This window comes from Apium graveolens, unplaced genomic scaffold (genome assembly GCF_009905375.1).
Source record: "Apium graveolens cultivar Ventura unplaced genomic scaffold, ASM990537v1 ctg1527, whole genome shotgun sequence".
In the NCBI taxonomy this organism is placed as follows: Eukaryota; Viridiplantae; Streptophyta; class Magnoliopsida; order Apiales; family Apiaceae; genus Apium; species Apium graveolens.
Window position 1 is genome coordinate 42,244 of NW_027417285.1, and position 25,284 is coordinate 67,527.

The following is a 25,284-nucleotide window of genomic DNA, read 5'->3' on the forward strand; positions in this document are numbered from 1 at the left end:
ACAGTATAACGGGTAGAAAACTTGCCTGAGCGACTTGGGGTGATAAAAGGCTCGGGACGAGTCTGGTAACCTATAAACAACAAGTAAGTTGGAATTAAACCAAAGTCACTTATAAATCTATACTTTAACTAACTTAGACTCTAACGCTTGTTTTGCGCTTATTGATTCTCTTAAGTCACTCGGGTACCCTCGGCTCCACCATTTTTAATAATTTAACCTTTACGAGTTTTAAGGCGATTCCTTCGCGAGTGTCTTACCAACTGCCTAACACACTTACCATAAATGTTTCATACATTAATTAACCCTTTTTAGTCTTTAACCTATGTTTCAAAGTAAGGCGAGGGGAAAAGTTTCGTTCGCGAAAACCCGTTACTTGAAACGGTCGTTTCTCCTAAACCGTGCATCGGAATCGAACGAACTACATATCAAAACGAAGCTCGTAACATGAACTACCTAAACATGGCAATGGTTAAAATCTAGCAGGGGATTCTCGGGTCCTAATGTTATGCACAAAAGCAGTCTAAAGAAAATCGGACGTTACGACGACTATGTTTACGCGATTTCCCAAATTAAACCATTCCAAATCAACCACAATTCAACCCACAATCAATCATACAACCAACATCCATCCAAACCACATCATAACAGCCCCAACAAATCCACATTAACCATTTATACTTATTCCCCACATGAACTAAAAGCTTTACTTAGGTTCTTTAACTAATTATCAAGATTTACAACTCCAAAAATACCACAAAACCAACTAATCTCTACAAACTCAACCAAATTTCAAACAATCAAACATCATGCTTCACATATACTATATCAATCATATTCAATCCTAATTACTCAAAACTAAAGCTAGGGTTTGTAGTTTATACCTTCCTTGGAGAGTGGAGAATCAAGAGAATGGCTTTGAATCACCCTTAAAGTCCTTATCCAAGCTTAATCTAAACAAAACTTGCTAAATAGTAAGTGGTGGAGCTTGGATCTTCAATTTTTAAGAAAAGAAGCCGAGAGCATGAAGAAGAAAGAGAGATTTTTTTGTGTTTTGATGAAAATGATTTGCTTGGCTTGGTTGATTTGGTTTTGTTTTTGTTTTAGTTAATTACCTAATTAACCTTGGACTTTGTGTGGTTCTCATTCAACCACACCTCCTTCCTTCCCATGTCATGCTTGTGTCATCCTCATGATGTCATCCTCCCCTCCTTGTCCTCTTCTCATAGGTTGGGTGACATCATCCTCTCTAATCCCTTTGATTAACTTCCTAATTGTTGGCCTAATGACCGCTGATCTGTTATATGGTTCGCTTAACTTTCGTTTTCGTTTATCGTTTGAGGGATCATACCCGGGATCTTATTACTTAGGTTCCCTTAACCTTTCTCAATACATTATATTCCTTTTTATGATCCTCTATTATAATCCTTTAATTTAAATCCTTTTTATACTGTTACCTTATACTCAATTCTCTCCGTATCTAGTGTATTTCCGGGAAAAATCAAAGTGTTCGGAATTGGATTCTGACGATCTTTGCATACACTTATATACCATATAGAGTACTAATAAAATCTCAGAATATCCATATCAGAACCCCTACATAGTGTGGCATGAAAAATTTTCTCATTTAGCAAAAACACTATTCATAAGAGTTTCAAAAATTTTTTTTCCAAAAATTGGGGTTATTACAGTCTCCCCTCCTTAAAAGGATTCCGTCCCGGAATCAGATAGAAAATGAATAGGGATACTCTCTTAGCATTGCACTTTCTAACTCTCGAGTAAATTTTCCCACATTGTGGTCCTACCACCAAACTCTGCCTAGTTTGATAACCCTTCTCCTAAGCACTTGTTCCTTTTCACTCTATAACCCTTCTTGGTTGCTTTATATAGGTTACGTCGGGTTGCATGTCTATGCGCTCATATGCCCCTATTTATCTGGCATCCGAATTACACTTCTTTAACATTGATACGTGGAACACATTATGAACTTGCTACAGGTTCGGGGTAGGGCTAGCTCATATGCTAACTTCCCAATACTTCTTAATATATCCAAGGGTCCGACAAATTGGGGACTTAGCTTTCCTTTCTTTCCGAATCTCATCAACCCCTTCCAAGGGAATACCTATAACAACACTAGGTCCCCTACTTCCCATTCCTTGTCCTTTCGTGTCAAATCAACATACTTCTTATGTCCATCTTTGGCTACTACCAGCCGTCCTCTGATTAGATCTATTATATCCTTGGTCCCTTGGACCACTGCTGGTCCGAACATCTAGCACTCTGCAACTTCATTCTGATACAAGGGAGATCGACATCTCTTTCTTTATAGGGCCTCATAAGGCGACATTCCAACACTGTCATATCATCCATTGTCATAAGAAAACTCAATTCGTGCTAAGTGATCATTCCAAACTCTTTCAAGTCTATCGCACAGACTCTCATCATAGCTTCTAGCATAGCTTTTGCTTTTCAATACCCACTATTTTCCAGTTCGTAATTGTTACTATTTCCGTACCTAATATTATACTGGTTATACTTTTGCTCGCTAGCGTTCTATAACCTTTTAATAACCACGTCAACCTTAGTATCACGAATGTGTTCCCATCCTGAATACTATCACAACTTTATTATCCTTTTTCAGCTGTTTTTATTTCCCAAAGTTTGATCAATCAGATAGAAGTAAAGGAATTTATTGAGAGATCACTATGATCATGAACACTTGTTATATTGCATAGTTAGTACAGCAGGTGGCCAGCCTTTAGTACTTGACAAGCAATTAAACAATAGATGGTATCCTACTAGGCTTCTATCACACACATAGATAGTCATTCGGCAATACCTCCCCTTCTGGAAGGGTTGTTCTTCTCAGCTTACATGAAATGAAAAGAAGAGAAAAGAACGAACTGAAGAGAATTGTATATTCGTAAAAAATTTTATTGCCATAAAATATCTGGCTTGGAATCTACCTCTGAACTATAGAGGTTTGTCATAGGAGAACAAAATATATATGTATTTATATCAACATCAAGTATTATAGCATCGTATTTCACATGCCTAAATATTTTCGCTATCCCGTCCATCATTCTATGGACCCATGCTCTTCCTCGAGCTTATACACAATTACCTTTGAAACTCCCTCGACATCGAAAATCGAATCTGGGATCTCATTTTATATATCACCGTTATTAGGATTCTATGCTCGCACCGCAACCTTCCTCATATAGTAATACGACTCTCTATTGATAAGAAGGAGTAAATATTCAATAGGTAGATACTCTACTTAATTAGTCTATCAATGATAACTTATACACTACCACGACCCGATTAGTGGTACTTAATCTCAACATCCATTCCAATACAACTCTCATGATTGTAATCAGCTCATTACTCGCAGAATCATTGTTGTCTTACTATGGTCCACCACTGACCTACTGTCATCATTCACTTTCCATGAAATCTTAATATCTAACCATACGGAGTCCATACATCTCGTATCTAATTCTCCTAAGGAGGTAACATGATCACCGTTCATGATTCATGAAGAACACTCCTGAACTTGACGTACTTTCATGACATGAAGTAGATAAAATTGCAGAAGAGTTTCAGTCAAAGCAACGATAGCAGGTTAATACCATTCTTAATCATATGCCTTAAATAGAAGACTTAACTCAAAGGTTCGTTTAGTCCTTTTTGAAACATGGTCCTGGATTATTCTCAAGATAGTACCTTATGAGATAGATAGCCCGCTCCTGGCGATTACACGAATTAAACCTTTACCGAACTACTATTACGGTTGGGTATTGCACAGTCATCAGAAGGAATGTCAATCTTCCAAACCATAATACAACCTTCATAGCTTTAACCATCATCACTGTATTCCTTTGGCACAAGCGCCTATAATTATCCTCTTACCTTTAAAGTGTCGGCCACCTCTTTGGCCTTTCCTGATAGTAAAATTTCCTTACAGTCAATGTCATTTTAACCACCTCCAAATAAATTTTCTACCTTATTTCAATCACAGCTTATGTGAAGATGTTTCCCTTAAAATCTGATGAGTAAAAAAAATTACCATTTTTCCATAAGTTATTGCCTCAGTCTTTAGAGGTTAATCACTGTCATGACTGACTTTCAATCATAATTAGGACATCTTTTATCTTAAGTCCTAATTGCCCTGAACAATTTTGACCATTACTGGTTCGATCCATACCTTCTCGTGGTTTAACACGTGCCTCACTTGGCATCAATATAATTACGTCATATTTCCTTTATCAACATTTCTATTCTTGAAAATTCTGAATTTTACCTTTCTCCTTGTAAAACCTCTAAGGTTATCCTTGAATCGTTCCTCCTGTATTCCCTAAATACAGGGCATATCAAAATACCATTTACTAATACTAAAACCATTGTCTATATACTTCTGAAAAATTTCTCCACTGGTTCTTAAAGGTTGTTGTTACCTTAACCCTTTCCAAATCATACTGTCAAAACTCATACTGTCCCTATTAAGGGTGGAATGCCAACCTTTATGCATTCCCCTAGGATTCATTTTAAGTTACTGATGTTCTATCCTTACTTCCACCTTTAAAAGGTACCTGCATCCATCCATGGATAAATCAAGTCATATATCCTTGACATATTATCTTATTCATCATTCCCACCTCGATAGTCTATACCTAATTTCATAATAGCATCCTTATTCAAATTGAGGTCAATCCATATGGCCTCCAAAAGATAACAATGGTCATCCGCTTTTCTTGCCTAATTTGGTAACGATAACAAGGATGACCTGGAAGATATTGGTAATGTTCAACGTGAACTTCTTCTTAATAATTCCTTATTTACTTTTTTTGTTTATCTCAACAGTCATCTCAATGTTGGGATATCTTTCATACCTGGCGTCTCCCTTTCTGGGTAACAAGCCACCGGTCTTACACTTCACATTCTTGAAGGTCACTTCCTTCATTCAATTTTCCTAATTTCTTACTTCCTTGTCTCCTCAGTCTATCCTTGTCTCATTATTTATCCTTCGACTTATCTCAAGGTTTCCTCGAATCCTCCCAACTTACAGGGGATAAAATATATGTATCTCTTATACCTTCAACCATCAATTTAACTTATGGTGAATCACCCTCATCCTGACGATCACATACTTTTCTATTTCTATTACCACGAGTCTTTAGGGTTTCCTCATACCCAACTCCCTTATCATTCCTCAAACTCTCTTGCCTTTATATTCCTTTCCACTTCAGTTTCCTTTTTATTTTTCTTTCTCTTATCATTATTTCATGAACCAACACAACATAAGCATTGATTTCATACATCCCGTCATTCTGGATTTATGTCCTCAGAACGAATCTTGACAACTTTTACGACTTAGATTCATAATTCACCATACTCGTCTGCCTTTGTTCTGGCTCTAAAGCTTTTACACTATCTCCTTATCTTTGGGAATTACTTTCCCGAAAACAATTGACTGAACTTAAATCAGTTTATTATAATCTCTTGCTTCGTGCCTTCCTTGGCCTTTCACCAGCGGGTGGTCTCTCTCTTAGGAGGGTAAGTGACAAAAATAGTCTTTTGTGGTTCGTCAATCATTTAGAATCTAAAATGATTCCTATATTTCCTTTAGCCAGGCTCTTGCCTCGACTGGGTCAGCTTGTTCCTTAGAACTCTAAGAGCTTAGCGACTTAAAGAACCTGAAAGAATTTCTCACCGCATTGTTTCCTCAAGGTGGTGGTTGGGAATAAAAGTATAAGTTATGTTTAGACAGGTCCATGAATTGCCCAATAGGAGTACCATCCTGATTCTCCCTATCTTGTTCGACTTATGTTTTCTCAGTATGAATTGTTCCAACCTTCTCCCATAATCGGGGTTATCTTATACGTTAAAAATCCTTGTTTTCCACTTCATTATGTTATGGGTTCCTTCTATCTTGATGTCGACCTCCCTGACTATCACGTTCAGGGTTTGTTCTAAATCTTATTCCTCAAACTAGCTTTCATCTAAGATCTCATCTTTAAGTTCTTGAACATTTGGAACCCAAATTCTGTAGGAATGCCTCATTATTCCCTTATCATCTTTCTCGGTATTAATCTCTTATCTATTTGTTGGCTTTCTGCCTTCATTCATCACTTTTTCTGGCACAATATGTTCTTTTCCAATAATTCAGGCTGTATTGCAATCTCAAACAGCTTTTCGGTACCGGCTCCGGTTACCTTCACTTCTATTTCCATTTTCTCAAAATCTCTCATACACTCTCCCAAAGACATTATCATCTTGAGTTTCTCCTTTTTACTAAGGGCATCAGCCACCACATTGGCTTTCCCTGAATGATAAAGAATCTCCCAATCAATATTCTTGATTAGCTCTAACCGCCTCCTCTGGCGTATGTTGAGCTCTTTCTACGCAAAAATGTACTAGAGCTCCTATGGTTTGTGTAAATCTCGCACTTCTATCCATACCAGTAGTGCCTTTAATATTTAGGGAAAAACTATTGCCACGAGCCCAAGCTCATGGGTGGGGATATCGAATTTTATATTCCCTTAATTTTCTTGACGCGTACGCGAGTACCTTGTTGTGCTGTATAAGAGCACCCTAATTCCTTATGCGAAGCGTCAATACAAATCACAAAATCTCCTTTTTCCATCCGGCAATGCCAACTTAGGGGCCGTCACCAACCTTTGCTTCAGTTGTTAAAAGCTTTTCTCGTATTTCTCTGTCCATTCAAACTTTTCAGTCTTACGAGTAAGCCGCGTTAAAGGGGCTACTATCTTTACAAACTTGAACGAACCTCCGGTAGTGACCGACCAATCCTACCTCTAGTAGTCGACCTAACCATGGTCATCAATTCATCAGTGGTCCTTTATCCAATCTTGTCAGGATCCTCCTGGGATCCTACTCAGCAACTATCCCTTCTAGGACAACATCCTCAACCGCTACATCCTCAATATCAACATCATCCGGTCCTGCGTTAGGACGCTCTATTGGATCCACAATCTGATCTCCAATAACTAATAAAACATCACCGCGTTGTTGCTCCGCAACCTCAGGGTTCGGAGTCCCGCTACTATATACGATAACGAACTACGCTTCTATCACGATATTTATAAGGGTTCCCATAAGGGTTTTAACTATCAGTACTACGTTAGGTAGCCCGACTATGAACTTGGCAAGAGTTCTTATTACCTTAGTGAACTTATTATCTTAACGTCACATCATCTCTGAGGTTTATAACGCTTGGCTCTAATACCATTTCTGTAACACCCCCAAATCCGGGGTCGGGGATCCGGGTTGTCACGAGTTCCATTTCCCTTAATAACACCCAATCTTAATAAACAAACAACTACTCCATACTGTGACCCCACAATAAACACACACACCACAAGTTATAGTCTCAGAGATGAATATCCAAAAAATAATACAAGTCATTTTATTCCACAATTATAAGACATTACACCTCAAAAGGTTTCTGAATAAATTTACATTTCTTTGCCATTATTACAATTCATATTATACATAAGTCTGGTTCATCAATAGTTGAAAACCTAGCCTATTGGTAGCTCCTACCTCAGCTACGGCGGCATCAACGCTTCCAGAAGACTGCGGAACGTTTTCCTATCCGCTCGCGAATTGGGAGCTTGGTCCTGTTCATCTTTTCTATCTGTTGTTGTGTGATGAAAGAAGAAAGCAAGGGTGAGCAGCAAGCCCCCCAAAATAATATGTATAATGATTAACAATATATGATCCTTCTCATAGTACTCATGAAAGTCTTGGTCAAAAGAAATGAACCAAGTTTGATATCTTAATGCGATGAAGTCGCAAAATATTCAGTATATATATATATACATATATACTTTTCAAAATATTGGAAGTCCTCTTCCATGCATAATATACACAAAGTTCCAGTGTATAACTGTATATAAAAAAATATCGTTGCAAGGTGATCTCATATATCTAACCTTGTCTCAACGTTTTTCTGAAAATCTTTGTCATTCATAAGACAATTATTAATTAGATATAAGTTTAAAAGATGAAGTTATAAGATAACCCAAAATACTTATATCTTTCCCAAATACTACTTGAACTACCCCCGTTCAAGTTATAATCAGTTTCAAAAGTTCATCACATAGATGAGACTACAAGACAAGATTTGAATAGTTTCAATCTTTGAATATCATTATAAATAATGAAGTTACGAGATACTTCATTAAGTCCCGATATATAAATATATTCATATATATCTCCCATACATTTCCTGAAAACCTCTGTCATGTAAAGTATGAATAGAGTTGCAATATCCAATGAATTTGGAAGGAAAAGAATTTTGGCATAAACCCGATATCTTGCTGATCAGGCAAATATACCAATAAGTAACCTTTTCTACTAGTAGATGGACGAATTCCCCACTGGTCATCACCCTGGTCGCAATAGGACCTTATGCTGGACTGCCACTCAGCCACTTATGCATTTGATGGACTCCCACTGAGCCACTTACACTATCATGGACGCCCACTGAGCCCATGTTGCTTATGCCGACTCAATAGATGGACTTACTTCCCGAATGTTGGGTAAGTAATCAATTCATTTACCAAAACTGCAACCTTGTTGCGAATATAAAATACACCATAGAGCTGGATCCCTTAGATTTTTGAGCGAGTATTCAAGTCCCCTTAAAGTGGAAGATCTTGAATTTGAAAACAAGTTTTGGGATCCGCTCTACCTTTTAAATTCATTTTGAAGACTCGAAAACATTTTTAAGAATGTTTAGAGTAATGCTGATTTATAAAATAAATCAGTCCCAATATGAAAGAAATATCTGAATATTATCATTTAAATAATATTCCCATAAAGAATAGTTGAGGTAGAAGTTGGAAAACTTATACTTGAATGAATAGCAAATAATCAAAGATATACTTATACGAAAGTAATATCTTTATTTGAATAATCAAAAATAAGTTTGATTATCGACACCTTATTCTTTAATACAATAAAGATTATTATTAAGTAATAAGCGGAGTCATAATACCTCGAATGAATACTATAAATAATATTCATAAAATAAAGGAGTCATACATCCTCAAATGAATATCCAAGTAATATTCAATAATAATATAAACTGAGTCATAAGCCCTCGAATGAATATTCAAATAATAGTCAAATAATAAAATAAACTGAGTCATAAGCCCTCGAATGAATATTCAAATAATATTCAAATAATAAAATAAACTGAGTCATAAGCCCTCGAATGAATACTCAAAATAATATTCAATTAAGTAAAATAAAGGTATCGAATAAACCTTATTCGATCAATAGTTTTGAAAACTATATCCATATATATATAAATATATATATATAATATACTCGGGAACATCGACTCCCGGTTTAGAAATATGTTCACCTTTTATCCCCTATACTAAGGGTATACGCAACTACTTGCTTATCTCTAGCATAGGTATTATGCAACTATAAGCATTGAAATCAACAGATAGATAACCAAATTATGAAACAGACATGCATATATACCATATCAGCATGCTCCAATATATCGCAAAATTTGCTAATAACAATCATGCACTATCACAAGATAATGCATATACATATATTTACATCACAACAACAGTATAACGGGTAGAAAACTTGCCTGAACGACTTGGGGTGATAAAAGGCTCCGGACGAGTCTGGTAACCTATAAACAACAAGTAAGTTGGAATTAAACCGAAGTCACTTGTAAATCTATACTTTAACTAACTTAGACTCTAACGCTTGTTTTGCGCTTATTGATTCTCTTAAGTCACTCGGGTACCCTCGGCTCCACCATTTTTAATAATTTAACCTTTATGAGTTTTAAGGCGATTCCTTCGCGAGTGTCTTACCAACTGCCTAACACACTTACCATAAATGTTTCATACATTAATTAACCCTTTTTGGTCTTTAACCTATGTTTCAAAGTAAGGCGAGGGGAAAAGTTTCATTCGCGAAACGCCGTTACTTGAAACGGTCGTTTCTCCTAAACCGTGCATCGGAATCGAACGAACTACATATCAAAACGAAGCTCGTAACATGAACTACCTAAACATGGCTATGGTCAAAATCTAGCAGGGGGTTCTCGGGTCCTAATGTTATGCACAAAAGCAGTCTAAAGAAATTCGGACGTTACGACGGCTATGTTTACGCGATTTCCCAAATTAAACCATTCCAAATCAACCACAATTCAACCCACAATCAATCATACAACCAACATCCATCCAAACCACATAATAACAGCCCCAAAAAATCCACATTAACCATTTATACTTATTCCCCACATGAACTAAAAGCTTTACTTAGATTCTTTAACTAATTATCAAGATTTACAACTCCAAAAATACCACAAAACCAACTAATCTCTACAAACTCAACCAAACTTCAAACAATCAAACATCATGCTTCACATATACTATATCAATCATATTCAATCATAATTACTCAAAACTAAAGCTAGGGTTTGTAGTTTATACCTTCCTTGGAGAGTGGAGAATCAAGAGAATGGCTTGGAATCACCCTTAAAGTCCTTATCCAAGCTTAATCTAAACAAAACTTGCTAAATAGTAAGTGGTGGAGCTTGGATCTTCAATTTTTAAGAAAAGAAGCCGAGAGCATGAAGAAGAAAGAGAGATTTTTTTTGTGTTTTAATGAAAATGATTTGCTTGGCTTGGTTGATTTGGTTTTGTTTTTGTTTTAGTTAATTACCTAATTAACCTTGGACTTTGTGTGGTTCTCATTCAACCACACCTCCTTCCTTCCCATGTCATGCTTGTGTCATCCTCATGATGTCATCCTCCCCTCCTTGTCCTCTTCTCATAGGTTGGGTGACATCATCCTCTCTAATCCCTTTGATTAACTTCCTAATTGTTTGCCTAGTGACCGCTGATCTATTATATGGTTCGCTTAACTTTCGTTTTCGTTTATCGTTTGAGGGATCATACCCGGGATCTTATTACTTAGGTTCCCTTAACCTTTCTCAATACATTATATTCCTTTTTATGATCCTCTATTATAATCCTTTAATTTAAATCCTTTTTATCCTGTTACCTTATACTCAATTCTCTCCGTATCTAGTGTATTTCCGGGAAAATTCAAAGTGTTCGGAATTGGATTCTGACGATCTTTGCATACACTTATATACCATATAGAGTACTAATAAAATCTCAGAATATCCATATCAGAACCCCTACATAGTGTGGCATGAAAAATTTTCTCATTCAGCAAAAACACTATTCATAAGGGTTTCAAAAAAAAAATTCCAAAAATTGGGGTTATTACAAAATCTCACAAATCAATCTACAACCAGAGATGTGCGTGTGTGTAACTGCTTACAGAGATATTATCGCAACTAGATCGACAATCATGACTCACTACTTATCAAAATAATCACAAGTTTATAAATAGAATAGAAGCTAGACTCAAAATAACTTATAACACTTCAATTCTTATATCGGAGTTTAACATGGATTCACGCTTTTATTCACCATAAAACAACACAAGTATGCTTATTTGATCGTGCAATGAGTGAGGTCCACAAAAGACTTATACAATAGTACCCATGTAGCGAGCGTTAGGTTAGCGGATCCCAAACTATAAAAGTCTTAGGTCACTTGGCACAAAGTCCCCTAAGAACTTAATAACTCGAGTACTAAAGAGCCCACTCGTGATCAATTATACATAACACTTATTTTTTTTCTTTTTTTTTACGAATTTCTGAATGAGTGTTTTTCGCTCCATCTCATTCAACCCTAGACTACTCATAAAAATATGAGCCGGCTACTAGCCATTTGACACCAAGCCACACAACTAGCAATGAAATCCGATTTTCTCCATTTTTTTAAATATCCATGTCTTTTATTATTAAGAGAATATTCTAAATTCTAAATATAAACAAGCGATTAAACCTCGACAAACTAACAAACCATGATCATGATCTAGCACCCTAGCAACCTATTAGACTTAGTGAAATACAATTGTCTCTAGCATGCAAATTAATTCGACAAGACTCAACATCACTAAATACGACATCACTACACTAGCATCAATATCACCAATTAATCGGAAAAATCATATAAGGGATCAATGTATAATGCAAATGCATGAAAACTATATGAACAAAATATCATAAAAACTACCAAAAAAAAACTACATGGCGATATATGCACTATATGCTATCATGAATATGCAACTATATGTGACTTACACAAAAACATATTCCTTCAACTACTACCCCCATACTTAAAATATTTACTGTCCTCGATGAAGGTAATAGTAAGGAATTCAGACATACCTACTGCGAATCAGAATCCTCACCCTCAACGGGTGGATTGTCAGGAGGCGGATACACGGAGTCCTCACCAAATACTGGCCACTGAATGTCAACCCCGATGACTCTAAATACAGTCCCAAGTGCCTGGGTGAGATCGTGTGCAAACCGACTATGAATGTCGGGCATCACATCCATCCTCCTAGCTAGATGCCTATACTGCGTCGAACTCAAACCAGTTCCAATATCTACTCCTGTTGCCTCCTGCTGCTGCTGCTGCGAAGAACCAGCCTCCTCTCCTAAATGAGCTCTCCAAGCTGCCTTATTCGCTTGCTACGTACCACCAGCATACGTCTGATCGCGGGGCACACCTCCTGGTAGATGATCAAATGTGTAACCAAGCCCCTTAGGATCGGGCTTACCTCCTCCCCCCTTAACCATGCTGTACAGGATAGAACTGTCAATATGAGCACTGGGAAGCTGAAGCTGCTCATGTGCGGGCCAATGAACACCAACTACCACGCACGACGAGGAGGTAATCAGTAGTGCCCCTCTTGAATCCGCGATAGCAGACGAGCACGCTCCACAGTAATCTCATGTACATGTGAAGATGGCATGATGTTAGCACAACGAGTTCCAAGCCCATGTAAACCTGTTTATGCACGACGCAGGGAACGTGGAGTAATCAGTAGTGCCCCTCTTGAACTTCCAATGAGTATCAGGCACACACAAAGTCGCAACGATCAGATCCAAGTTGAAGTCCTCAGGAGTCTTATCATTCCAAGTGTCCTGACCCACCTTCCTCGTGGGCTGCTCAATCACCGTCCTGATAGCCTCTGCAGTATAATCTACAGTCCTCCCTCGAACCACCGTGAAGCCATTCTTCTCCGCCTTGGCGTTAGCATAGAACTCCCACACAACACTCATGGGCACAGCAGCGGGAGCCTCACAAAAAGGAACCCAGTCCATCTCAAGAATCATCTCCAACAGCTTACCATCCTTCCTGATGGCAGAAAACCTCGCTCCTTAGCAATAGGCTTCGAGAGAAGCCTCGTGTACTCCTCTTCAGCCTCGGGAGTAGAAAACCTTGGCCTCACACCATCCGCATATGAAGAATCGGTGGTGCGCGCTCACTCTCTAGAAAACCGGCACGGGCGCGCGCTATATTAGCGCGGGCGCGCTTACCTTCTGGAAAAATAGCGCGGTCGCGCGCTAGATCAGCGCGGGCGCACTTGGTCACTGGAGTTGGCCCTGAATTTTTTTTTCTTTTTCTGATTTTTTTGTATTTTTCTCCTTTCTTTTTGCTTCCTCTATCTACTAATGTACAACAAACTTAAGTTGCCTCCTAAGAAGTGCTTCTTTTACGTCTCTAGCTCGACGTAGAACCTTGAGCTCAAATGGACAAAAGAACGACACTAACCACCGCACGGTTTGCCGTGTCACCATGGTAATGCTTCAACCTCTGACCATTTACCTTGAATGCTTGGCCCGGATCATTCTCGAAAATTTCCACCGCTCCATGTGGAAACACAGTTTTGATTATGAAGGGCCCTGACCACCTTGACTTTAACTTTCCAGGAAAAAGACAGAGACGAGAGTTGAACAAAAGAACTTTTTGCCCTAGCACAAATGATTTGAGCACTAGACCTCGATCGTGCCACTCCTTATACATTTTGTTGTTGTCATAAGCTTGAAGTCGAAACTCGTCGAGTTCATTCAATTGAAGCATACTCTTCTTTCCAGCCGCATCCAAGTCAAGATTCAATTTTTTAAAAGCCCAATAAGCCTTATGCTCGAGCTCCACAGGCAAATGACACCCCTTACCATAGACCAACTGAAATGGCGACATTCCCAATGGAGTCTTATATGCTGTTCTATACGCCCAAACAGCTTCATCAAGCTTCAAAGACCAATATTTCCTTGATGGACATACCACTTTCTCTAAAATGCGCTTCATCTCTCTGTTAGACACCTCAGCTTGTCCATTTGTGTGAGGATGATAAGTCGTAGCACCATCATTATACCTTTTCATCATAGTAATGAACTTGCGATTGTAAAAATGCGACCCCTCATCACTGATTATGACTCTTGGAGTTCCAAACCTTGTGAATATCTGTTTATGGAGAAAATTAAGCACCACCCTTGCATCATTCGTTAGCAACGCCTTAACTTCAACCCATTTCGACACGTAATCAACCGCCAACAATATATACTAATTGTTACAAGATGAGACAAATGGCCCCATGAAGTCAATTCCCCAAACATCGAAGACCTCAACCTCTAGAAGCATATTAAGAGGCATCTCATCCCTCTTAGAGATATTACCCACACGTTGACATCAATCACATTTCAAAATGAACTGGTGAGCATCTTTAAACAATGTCGGCCAAAAGCAACCTGCTTGAAGAACACGAGCTGCTGTCTTTTTTCCACCATAATGTCCTCATAAGCCGTTGAGTGGCAATCTCGCAAGATCCCCCCGTTTCGCTATAAGGAATACATCTTCTGATGATTTGGTCAGCTCCTTTTCGAAAAAGAAACGGCTCATCCCACATATACCACTTCACTTCATGTAAAAACTTCTTCATTTGAGCATAAGATAAGTCGGGAGGCATGATATTACTCACAAGGTAGTTCACAATGTCTGCAAACCACAGTTCTTCTTCTTACACTCCAAACAACTGCTCGTCGGGAAAAGACTCATTTATCAATGTCTTATCCAATGAAGTAACATTAGGATTCTCTAAATACGAGAGATGATTAGCGACCTGATTTTCAGTTCCCTTTCTGTCCTTGATCTCTAGTTCAAATTCTTGAAGTAAAAGAACCCATCTAATCAATCTAGGCTTCGAGTCCTTCTTTAAGATGATATATCAAATTGCAGCGTGATTAGTGAAAACTGTCACCTTAGTCCCAAGTAGATAAGATCGAAATTTTTCAAAACCATAGACAATAGCTAAAAGTTCTTTCTCCGTAGTAATATAATTCAGTTGAGCACCATTTAGGGTCATACTAGCATAGTAGACCACATGAAATATGTTATTCTTCCTCTGCCCAAGAACTGCTCCAACTGCATAGTCACTTGCATCGCATATCATCTCAAAAGGTTCATTCCAATCAAGTGCAGTTATGACCGGTTCTGTGATTAAACTTTTCTTCAAAGTCTCAAAAGCTGCAAGGCACTCGTCATTAAACTTGAAAGGGACATCTTTCTATAGAAAACTGCACAATGGCTTTGAAATCTTAGAGAAGTCTTTGATGAACCGCTTATAGAAACCCGCATGACCAAGAAAACTGTAAATTCCCTTAACAGATTTAGGTGGAGGAAGATTCTCAATGACCCGCACCTTGGCCTTGTCCACCTCAAGACCCTTACTAGAAACCTTGTGCCCGAAAATAATGCCCTGTCACACCATAAAGTGACATTTCTCCCAATTGAGAACCAGGTTGGTCTCAATACACCTATTGAGAATGTGTCCAAGATTTTGTAAGAATTCATCAAAAGAATCGCCAAATACAGAGAAGTCGTCCATGCACACCTCCACATTCTGGCCAATTATATCAGAAAAAATGGCCATCATACACCTCTGAAATGTGGTCGGTGCACCACACATACCAAAAGAAACTCGTCTGAAGGCGAAAGTACCAAATAGGCAAGTGAAGGTAGTCTTTTCCCGATCTTCTGGAGCGATACAAATCTGATTGTAACCCGAATAACCATCCATAAGGAAGTAGTACTCATGACCGGCCAATTTATCAAGCATCTAATCAATGAAGGGCAAAGGGAAGTGATCCTTCCTAGTGGCTTTGTTCAGCTTTCTGTAGTCCATGCAAACTCTCCACCCCGTGACTGTTCTAGTAGGAATAAGCTCATTCTTCTCATTTGCTACCATAGTAATTCCACCTTTCTTTGGCACACATTGAACCGGGCTTACCCATGAACTGTCAAAAAAAGGGTAGATGCTTCCTGCATCTAGCCACTTAAGAATTTCCTTCTTCACTACTTCCTTCATGATTGGATTAAATCGTCTTTGCTGCTTGACCGTAGGCTTACTACCTTCCTATAGCAGAATTTTATGCATGCAGTAAGAAGGGCTGATTCCCTTGATATCTGCTATAGTCCAACCAATTTCCGATTTAAACTCTCTCAAAATCCTCAGAAGCTTTTCCTCATCACTAACTGAAAGGTCAGATGCAATAATAACAAGCAAGGTAGATGCATCACCTAAAAATGCATACCTCAAATGCTCGGGTAAAGGCTTAAGCTCAAGAGTGGGAGCTTCCTCAATTGATGGCTTGAGGCGTTTAGGAGCTTTGTTCAATTGCTCCATTTCAAGATATTCAAAAGGCATATCAATCTTCTTCTTCCAAGGAGAAGTATTCAAATATTGTAATTGTTCTTCACCTTAGTCATCTTCACAATCTGAATTTCCCAATAAGGCTTTTTCTAAGGCATCAGACCTTAGCAATTGATCAATTTCTGAAGTAACCACAGAATCGACCAACTCCACCTTTAAGCACTCCTCATTTTTTGTAGGAAATTTCATAGCATTGAACATATTAAAAGTTACATCCTGATCTAGCACTCGCATTATAAGCTCACCCTTTTGCACATCTATCAAGGTTCGGCCCGTTGCCAAGATAGGTCTTCCCAAGATTATGAGAATCTTCTTATCCTCCTCGAAATCAAGAATTAAAAAATCAGTAGGGAAGACGAGGTTATCAACCTTGACCAAGACATCCTCCACAATACCTCACAGATATGTAATAAAACAGTCGGCTAACTGCAAGGTCATATAAGTCGATTTTGGATAAGGTAAGTCCAACTGCTTGAAGATTGACAAGGGCATTAGATTAATGCTAGCTCCCAAGTCACATAAGCATCTGTCAAAAGACACTTTTCCAATATTACACGGAATAGTGAAGCTTTCTGGATCTTTAAGCTTTGGAAGCAACTTCTTTTGCATCACAGCATTCCTCCGTAAGAGCGACTGTCTCTAAATCATCTAGCTTCACTTTCCGAGAGAGAATACCTTTCATAAACTTTGCACAACTAGGCATCTGCTCAAGAGCTTCAGCGAAAGGTATGTTGATATGAAGTTTCTTGAACACCTCCAAAAACTTCTCAAATTGGTTGTCCAACTTTTTCTTCTACAGCCGCTTAGGAAAAGACGGTGGAGGATAGATCTGTTTCTCCCCTGTATTACCCTCAGGAGGTGTGTGCTCAATAGTAGTCTTCCTTGGTTCCACTTCAACTCCCTGTTGCTCTACTTCTTTCTCAGCCCCAGCTTCTTCAGTCAACGCTTGAGTTTGTTCAGAATCCGCAACCTTTCCAAATCTCAAAGTGATTGTCTTTACCTGCTCCTTAGCTTCCCTCTTTCCTGGAACTTCTGTATCACTAGGTAGTGTACCAGGCGGACGATTTAGCAAGGCATTGGTAATTTGCCCAATTTGATTTTCCAAGGTTTTGATAGAAACAGCTTGACTCTTGCATATAAGCTTCAACTCCTCTAGTTAAGATTTTTCATTAGCTTGTTGCAGCTGGAGTTGCTGTCTTGGTGCATATTGCGGTTGATGAAAACCAGGAGGGTTGTACTGCTTAGATGGATACTGCTGATAAGGCTGTTGAACCGCATTCTGAGCGTTGTTCCAACTGAAATTTGGATGATTGCGGTTGTTGGGATGATAAGTGGCTGGCACGGGCTGCTGCGAATGCTGAAAGTTGCTCACGAATTGAGTTGATTCACTAGAAATTGCGCACTGATCAGTCTCATGGGCACCAGCGCAAAGCTCACAGACACTAGTGATTTGATTAACCCCATAATTAGCCAAAGTGTCCACCTTCATCGTCAAAGCCTTAAGTTGGGCAGCTATAGCAGTTGCTGCATCCAACTCCAGAATTCCTGCTACTTTTCCCTGAGTCAGTCTTTGGGAAGGATTCTAGTATTCATTAGCAGCCATCAGTTCAATTAATTCATAAGCTTCATCGTAGCTCTTAGCCCACAAGGCTCCTCCTGATGCTGTATCAAGCATGGGTCTAGAAATAGCACCCAATCCATTATAAAAACAGTTAATAATCATCCAATTAGGCATGCCATGGCGTGGGCACTTCCTTAGCATCTCGTTATATCGATCCCAAGCCTCATACAGAGATTCTCTAGTTTGATGAGCAAACTGAGTAAGAGCATTCCTGATTGCAGGAGTCTTCGCCATAGGGAAGAATTTAGTGAGAAAATTTTGAGCAAGATCTTCCCAAGTGGTGATAGACCATGCTGGTAGATAATGTAACCAATACTTAGCTTTGTCCCTCAGAGAGAATGGGAAGAGTCGCAGCTTGATAGCATCTTCAGTCACATCACTGAACTTGAACGTGTCGAAGATCTCGATGAAATCCCTAACGTGCATGTTGGGGTCTTCAGTAGGAGAATCCCCAAACTGAACTGAGTTCTGTATCATCTGAATCAAGCTTGACTTGATCTCAAAAGTGCTAGCCCTGATGGCTGGCCTGATGATGCTTGACTGAATGTCATTAATCTTAGGCTGAGAATAGTCCATCAAAACCTTAGGATTTTCAGCTTGATCACCCAGCTCTACTAAAGCTGGTTCCTCGACTTTCTCTTCTTCTACCTTCTTTTCTTCCTCAAAAACTTCCCTTTGAACCACCACAAGTTCTTCCTCGGCTTTATCTAGAGTTCTCTTACGAGTACGCAAACGCGTATGCATACACCCTCGCTAGAGTACCTGAAATAAGACAAGGAAACAAATAAGTACAATGTCCGAGTCAATGAACTTTACTTTAACGACCACTGATGGAAAGCACATAAAGTATAAATTAACAGTGCAAACCCCGACAGCGGCGCCAAAAACTTGTTAGTCACTAAATACGCACTAATAATACACGCAAGTATACGAGTTCGCAATAAATTCTTTTCTAGTTCGTTCCCATAGAGACTGGCTTGGTTAACTAATTAATTCACGCACTTAAACAACAATGTATGGTTATTATTCAATACTAAGACGATAACAAATTGAGGTTGTTTATAACTAAGAATTAAACTAACAATTATAACTAAGAGACTAAGATTGGTTAAATTAATATATATGACAAACATGGGATTCTAATTAAATACTTCATTCAATAGCCTTATTGTTCTCAACCTTAGCATGTAATGGTGATGACACGAAACTGATAAACACCAACTTTCGTTGCACAAGTACCATACTACCAGACATCCACAAAAGAGATAGAAGCTGAATAGACACCAATCGTATTGAGACCCTATATGTCTATAGAATTTGACAACATAACGGTTTAAGCACAAGTTATCTATCTTAATTATATAGGGCAAGTAAGATGGTTAAAATTACCTACGAATCATGCATAACAAATACATGAACCTATTCTAGCATGGCAAGTTTTAAATCCTTAAGTTCACTTTCGCTTCATAAGAATTAAGACACTATCTTATAAGTTCACGACGCTCATAAGATGAATTCAAACAACTAGTACTAGGTTATCATACAATCACCACACACTAAGGCATCGAAACAATTTAACTAAAGAAATCCATAAATAAATCCATTAGAATCCCATGATAACGATTAGCCCATAATCGGACTCATCATCAACATGGGTTCCGATGAAAGCATGGTATAACAATATAGTCTTTATAAAGAATAAATAAAACCAAGTACAAAACAAGATTAAGGTTCACAAATAAGAAAACTAGCATCCAAGTTACAACTTAAAACAAAGATTCACAAGTAAAAACAAGATCTTCTTTGTCTTCGTTGAATTGTGCTAATACGGTCTTCTTATGGCTCTCCTTGATATGTCTCTAGCTTGATATCTTATTAAAAACGACCTAGAGTTGTTTATCTAGCAGCCCTAATTAGCAGAGAAGTCTTCCAATTCGAATTATAGTAGAATCAGAATTCTGCATCCCGACCTGGCGCGGCGCGCTTGATCAGCGCGGGCGCACTGACTTTTTGAACTTCGGGCGTGGCCGCGCGCTTGATCAGCGCGAGCGCGCTGAGCTTTTTCCAGAACTTGACTTCTTCATTTTTCTTGTAGATTTGAACCGGCTTTCCACGAGCTTTTATTCCAACACCACCTTGACACCAAATTAGCACCAAAACAATGCCAATTCACCTAGTTACCTAGATAATGCCTGAAATGGAAAAATACTCGAAAACACGTTAAAACACTTAACAACTTGAGTACAAACGCATCAATTCAAAGCTTTACGGAGCATAATAAAGTGTCATAAATGCCACTCAATACTAAGGTGTGCTTTGGTGTTGGGTTTGGAAAATTTTAGGGTCACATGGTCTCGAAGTGGGGAATCGAGGCCAATCCTGACAAGATCAAAGCCATCCTGGCCATGGAGCCACCGTGCTCCATCAAGGACGTTCAGAAGCTGACAAGAAGAATCACAGCTCTAGGGAAGTTTATTTCCAAGTCTGGAGACAAAGGTCTGCCCTTTTTCAAAACTAATAAAAAGGTGAAGAAATTTGAATGGACAACTGAGAGCCAAGAGGCCTTTGAACATCTGAAGAAGTTCATCACTGAGGCCCCGTTGCTGGCTAAACCTAGTTTGGAGGACACCCTTTATTTATATCTCGCGGTATCTAAACAAGCTATGAGTGCAGTACTGATAAAGGAAGAACATAAACTCCAGAAACTTGTCTACTATGTAAGCAAGGTGCTCTGCGGAGCAGAGTTGAATTACTCTACCACTGAGAAATTCACGCTATCCTCATCACAACCTGGAGGAAGTTAAGTCCATACTTTCGCGCACACCAGATCAAAGTCTTGACGGACCAACCCTTGAGAAAAATTCTTCATAGCTCAAAGGCCTCAAACAACCATCAAGTACAAGCCTCAAACAACCATCAAGGCTCGGGCTTTAGCAGACTTTGTGGTCGAATGCACCATTAGCGACCAAGAAGTCGGGGGGCAAGAGATAAGTACCCTAGAAGAAGGAGAAAATGAGAAAGATGAAGGTACGACTATGAAAGAGTATTGGGTTCTCCATTTTGACAGTATAATGACTCAGACTTTTCAAAATTTTTTATTATTACAAAAGTAATTTTCCCAAAAAGAAAGGAATAAAAATTTAATATTTTATTCCAGCATATATATTTTCCAAAATTTTATACTTAAATTTCGGGTTATTGTGTTATCGATGTATGAGTGTCCTTTTAAATTTATTTCATATATTGTTTCTGAAAAATCCAGATGAGTGTTATTTGAGTATAATTGTTACGTAATTAAGTGGTACGTGTGGATTTCATCGTATGATTAGTAAGGATAAATTATGAATATTATGCAAGTATATGTGAACTTTCTAAGAAATTATATGTTGAATGGTTTTCTGTAATTACGGTTTATATATGCCAGAATTGTGAATTTTGATTATTAATATTCTCAGAATGAGCCAAATATTATTTAGATATTTTTCAAGTGATTTATTGGTTAGTATATGATTTTATAAATGAGTTTTTAGATTTATTGGATGATATTTCTAATTGATTATTAGTTATTTGTGATTATTCAAAAACCTGCAACTTCAACGGTGTGGGAAATCTATAAACCGAAATATTTCTGAAAAATGATTTCTGGACTAATTTGGTCATTCCGAGCATTGTTCGTGTTTTGACTTTTTCAATCTGAAGTGCGGTTTTATCTGTACATATTCGGGTCGGTTTTACGGGTATTAAAATATTATGTTATTGTCTCAATAGACGCGTAATATGGATAATATCGTTATCCAAGATATTTTGATTAAAGTATTAGTTTTTATTAAAGTACGTGCATCTGGGGGCTCGAAACCCCAAACCTTTATTAAATTTTCCGGTTTTAATGTTTATCTCAAAACTAGGTCTAATTTGATAAGTTTTTATTTATTCTTAGCTATTAAGTATTGGATTTTTATATCTGGCATGATCCAACGGGGTCCTAATTTCTGGTAAATATAAATAGCCTTCACCGTACTTTATTTTATACAGATAAACATAATTATACAGTCAAAATTAGCAATTTTCCAAAGAAAATGGATAAGTGTTCTTTGTGTTCATAATAATCAAACCAATATTTAAATGTGTTAGGGAAGTCCGATTTTAACGTGCAAGTAACCGAATCGAAGCTCTCGACGAGACAGTTATATCTATATAAAAATCATTGTATAAGGTTGATTTTTCAATTTCGTATTTTTCATATTTTTTATAAAATTCGTTCTTCGTGTTCTTGAGAATCAAACTCAAATTTGAAGGTGATTTTGGTCTCAGATTTTGAGGTTCTAGTAACCGTTTTGAAGCCCTCGATATCCTCTTTCAGAATCCATCATCAAAATCACCAAATGATTGGTAATTTTTCAAAATCATTTTTAGGTTTTATACCTTGAATTTGGGGCTTTTTTGTTTCTTGAATTTTGATATGTTTTGATGTTAGATATAGCTTTATGAGATGATTTAGAGACGATTCAAGTAGTTAATTTCATTGTTTGATTTCTGGAATCGCTATCACAAGTTCTAGTTAATAAGTCAGAATTTTGATTCAACAGTCTGTTCTTATCATTGATTAATGGCTGAACTGGGTATATGGGTTTGATTGTATGCAGTCTAGGTATCATTTTGATGTATTAATCCTTAAGTTTGGCTATGGTTTAATGTTGATCGAATTAAGGCCGGAAAACCGCTGGAGTCTTGTTTCATTCTTAACGGAATGGAAGTTTAAATGATTGTTGGAAATTTTTTTGGTCGTGATTGAGTTGCTAGGGTTTCAAGGATCGATTTGGGATTGAAACCGGATGGAACGGTTTCTTCTTTGGCCATTAAAGGAACTTCACTGGAAAATGGTGAACCGTCGATCTCCGGGCCTAAACCCATATTCCAGTCAGATTCCGACCGAAAATCCGGTTTGTTCTTCCATGTTAATCATGACCCAATTGGGTTAGTTTTTGACCCATTTTTCTAGATAATAACCTGGTTTTGATCCACAAATCCCCCAAATCCTAAATTTGTTTGTCTTATTTTGTTTAAAAAATTATTCAAAATTTCCATATTTTGATTCCAAAAATTATTATTTATTTCAAAAACAATTTGGTTAATGACTTTTAAATAATTAACTGAATTAATTTAATTCCAGATAATTATTTTTCTTTTATTATTTTCAAAGATCATAATTTGATTTATTTATTTATAATTATATTTTAATTAATTAATTATTAATTTAATTAAATAATTTTATCTATAAATAGTTAAATAAAGTGTAATTATTTTTAAATAAACCAAATAATGATTTAAAAATCATTTTAACCTTTTAAAAATTATATAAAGATATTTAAAATTTAATTAATATTATTATTAATTGAAATATTCTTATTTTATTAATAATAAATAGACCGTTCATCCGTTTAATACGAGACGAACACTTCTAGACTCGGAAAATATTTTGTTTCTATTAAAAATACTTTCAAGACATAAAATCTTTCATTTCGAAAGGTCGCTTGATTTTGTAAATATTTATGAGTCACAGAAATATCAAAAAGTTGTATTTCGACTCGATTTCAGTTTTAAACGTACCGAGTCGAATGTTGTGATAAACCGAGTCATATGTTATATGACTTAGGTGATACGTGGAATAGGTGTTTACATGTATGAATTTTGTGCTGATAAGAGTGTCAGAAAACTGGTTTAATCGTATCCTTTGATTCGTAATTCGGATTCAGACGAAACAAAAAGTGATTAGAATCTTATATTGTCTATTTGAATATTTTGTAATAAAATGACTGAGTCGGAAATGTGAGTACATGTCATTGGATATGCATAATGTGATTATATGTGATCTGATTATATATCAATTGATGATTATATGAAGTATATGTTTAATTCTTGTGTTAAGAACGTGATAAGTGAATTACTGTCGTGTCCAGATTGATATTGGAATTCATTTAGATTAATTGATTGTTGATTTTAAATAGAATAACATATTATATTCTAATAAAATAGACGAGATAATGTCAGATTTTTGATATGATCTGTACTCATATTGATTTATAGAATAGTTGTGATAGAGTCAAAGCATGATTACGTGATAAGTGATATCTGATAGGTTTAAAGAAGTTATATGAGTTGCATTCTGATTATATGTTAAGGGTTTATTGGTATACGTGATACGTATATGTGAAGGGATATAGATACATGGTTCAATAGTTATAAGTTTAAATTGATAGATGGTTTAGTAATTTTAGTATTATCTTATTCTCGTAAAGGATCCGAACGAGACGTGCAATATCGAAGACGTACATAAGGTCAAATTGTGTTGCAAAGCGAATGAGGAATATGTAGAGAAAGCGATAATTTGTTGTAGATAGATTATAGCACTACTAGAAAAAGTAGAATAATCATCACCTTTTAGATATCGGTTGAACCTGGCACCGATGTAAAAAGTATTTTTTACATCACTTTTTATCAACCGATGTCTTTGTGTAAGATAAACATTTTTAGTCAAACCGATGTTGTAAGTCTGTTTTAAAAAATTGATTGAGCCAGCCTCCCCCGTCCCCCCCCCCGAGCCAAATAATACATTCCCTCTTAAAAGTCCCCCTTGTTTTTTGCCTTGGCAAAATTTCAAGTCCTGATTCCCCCTTTCAAAAATAAAATCAAAATAAAATAACCTTGAAAATTGAACTTATCCTAATATATAACATAAAACATACTCCTTCTGTCCAACTGGGTTATTTACATTGGGGGACAGGGAATCGACACGCATTTTAAGGCTCCCGTAAAACATGGTTCCCTAATTTTAAATATTTTTTCTTTTAAATAAAAATATAATGTTTATACTTTTATATAGAAAAAGAAAACTTTAAAATAAATTATAGAACTATATCTTATAGTAGCCTTAAAATACGTGCTAAGCATGAGGAAAAATTATATAAAGAATCTAGTGGGACGGAGGGAGTATAACATAAAATCAAAAAATAATAATCAAA

The 25,284-nt window shown here is 37.1% G+C and overlaps 1 non-coding gene across 1 annotated transcript; it reads left to right on the forward strand.

Moving 5' to 3' along the window:
- Positions 1–18,377: 18,377 nt before the first annotated feature.
- LOC141699942 (small nucleolar RNA R71) lies at positions 18,378–18,484 on the forward strand. Its single transcript, XR_012566166.1, has one exon. It is a non-coding gene; the product is annotated as a small nucleolar RNA R71 (small nucleolar RNA).
- The last annotated feature ends 6,800 nt before the right edge of the window (positions 18,485–25,284 follow it).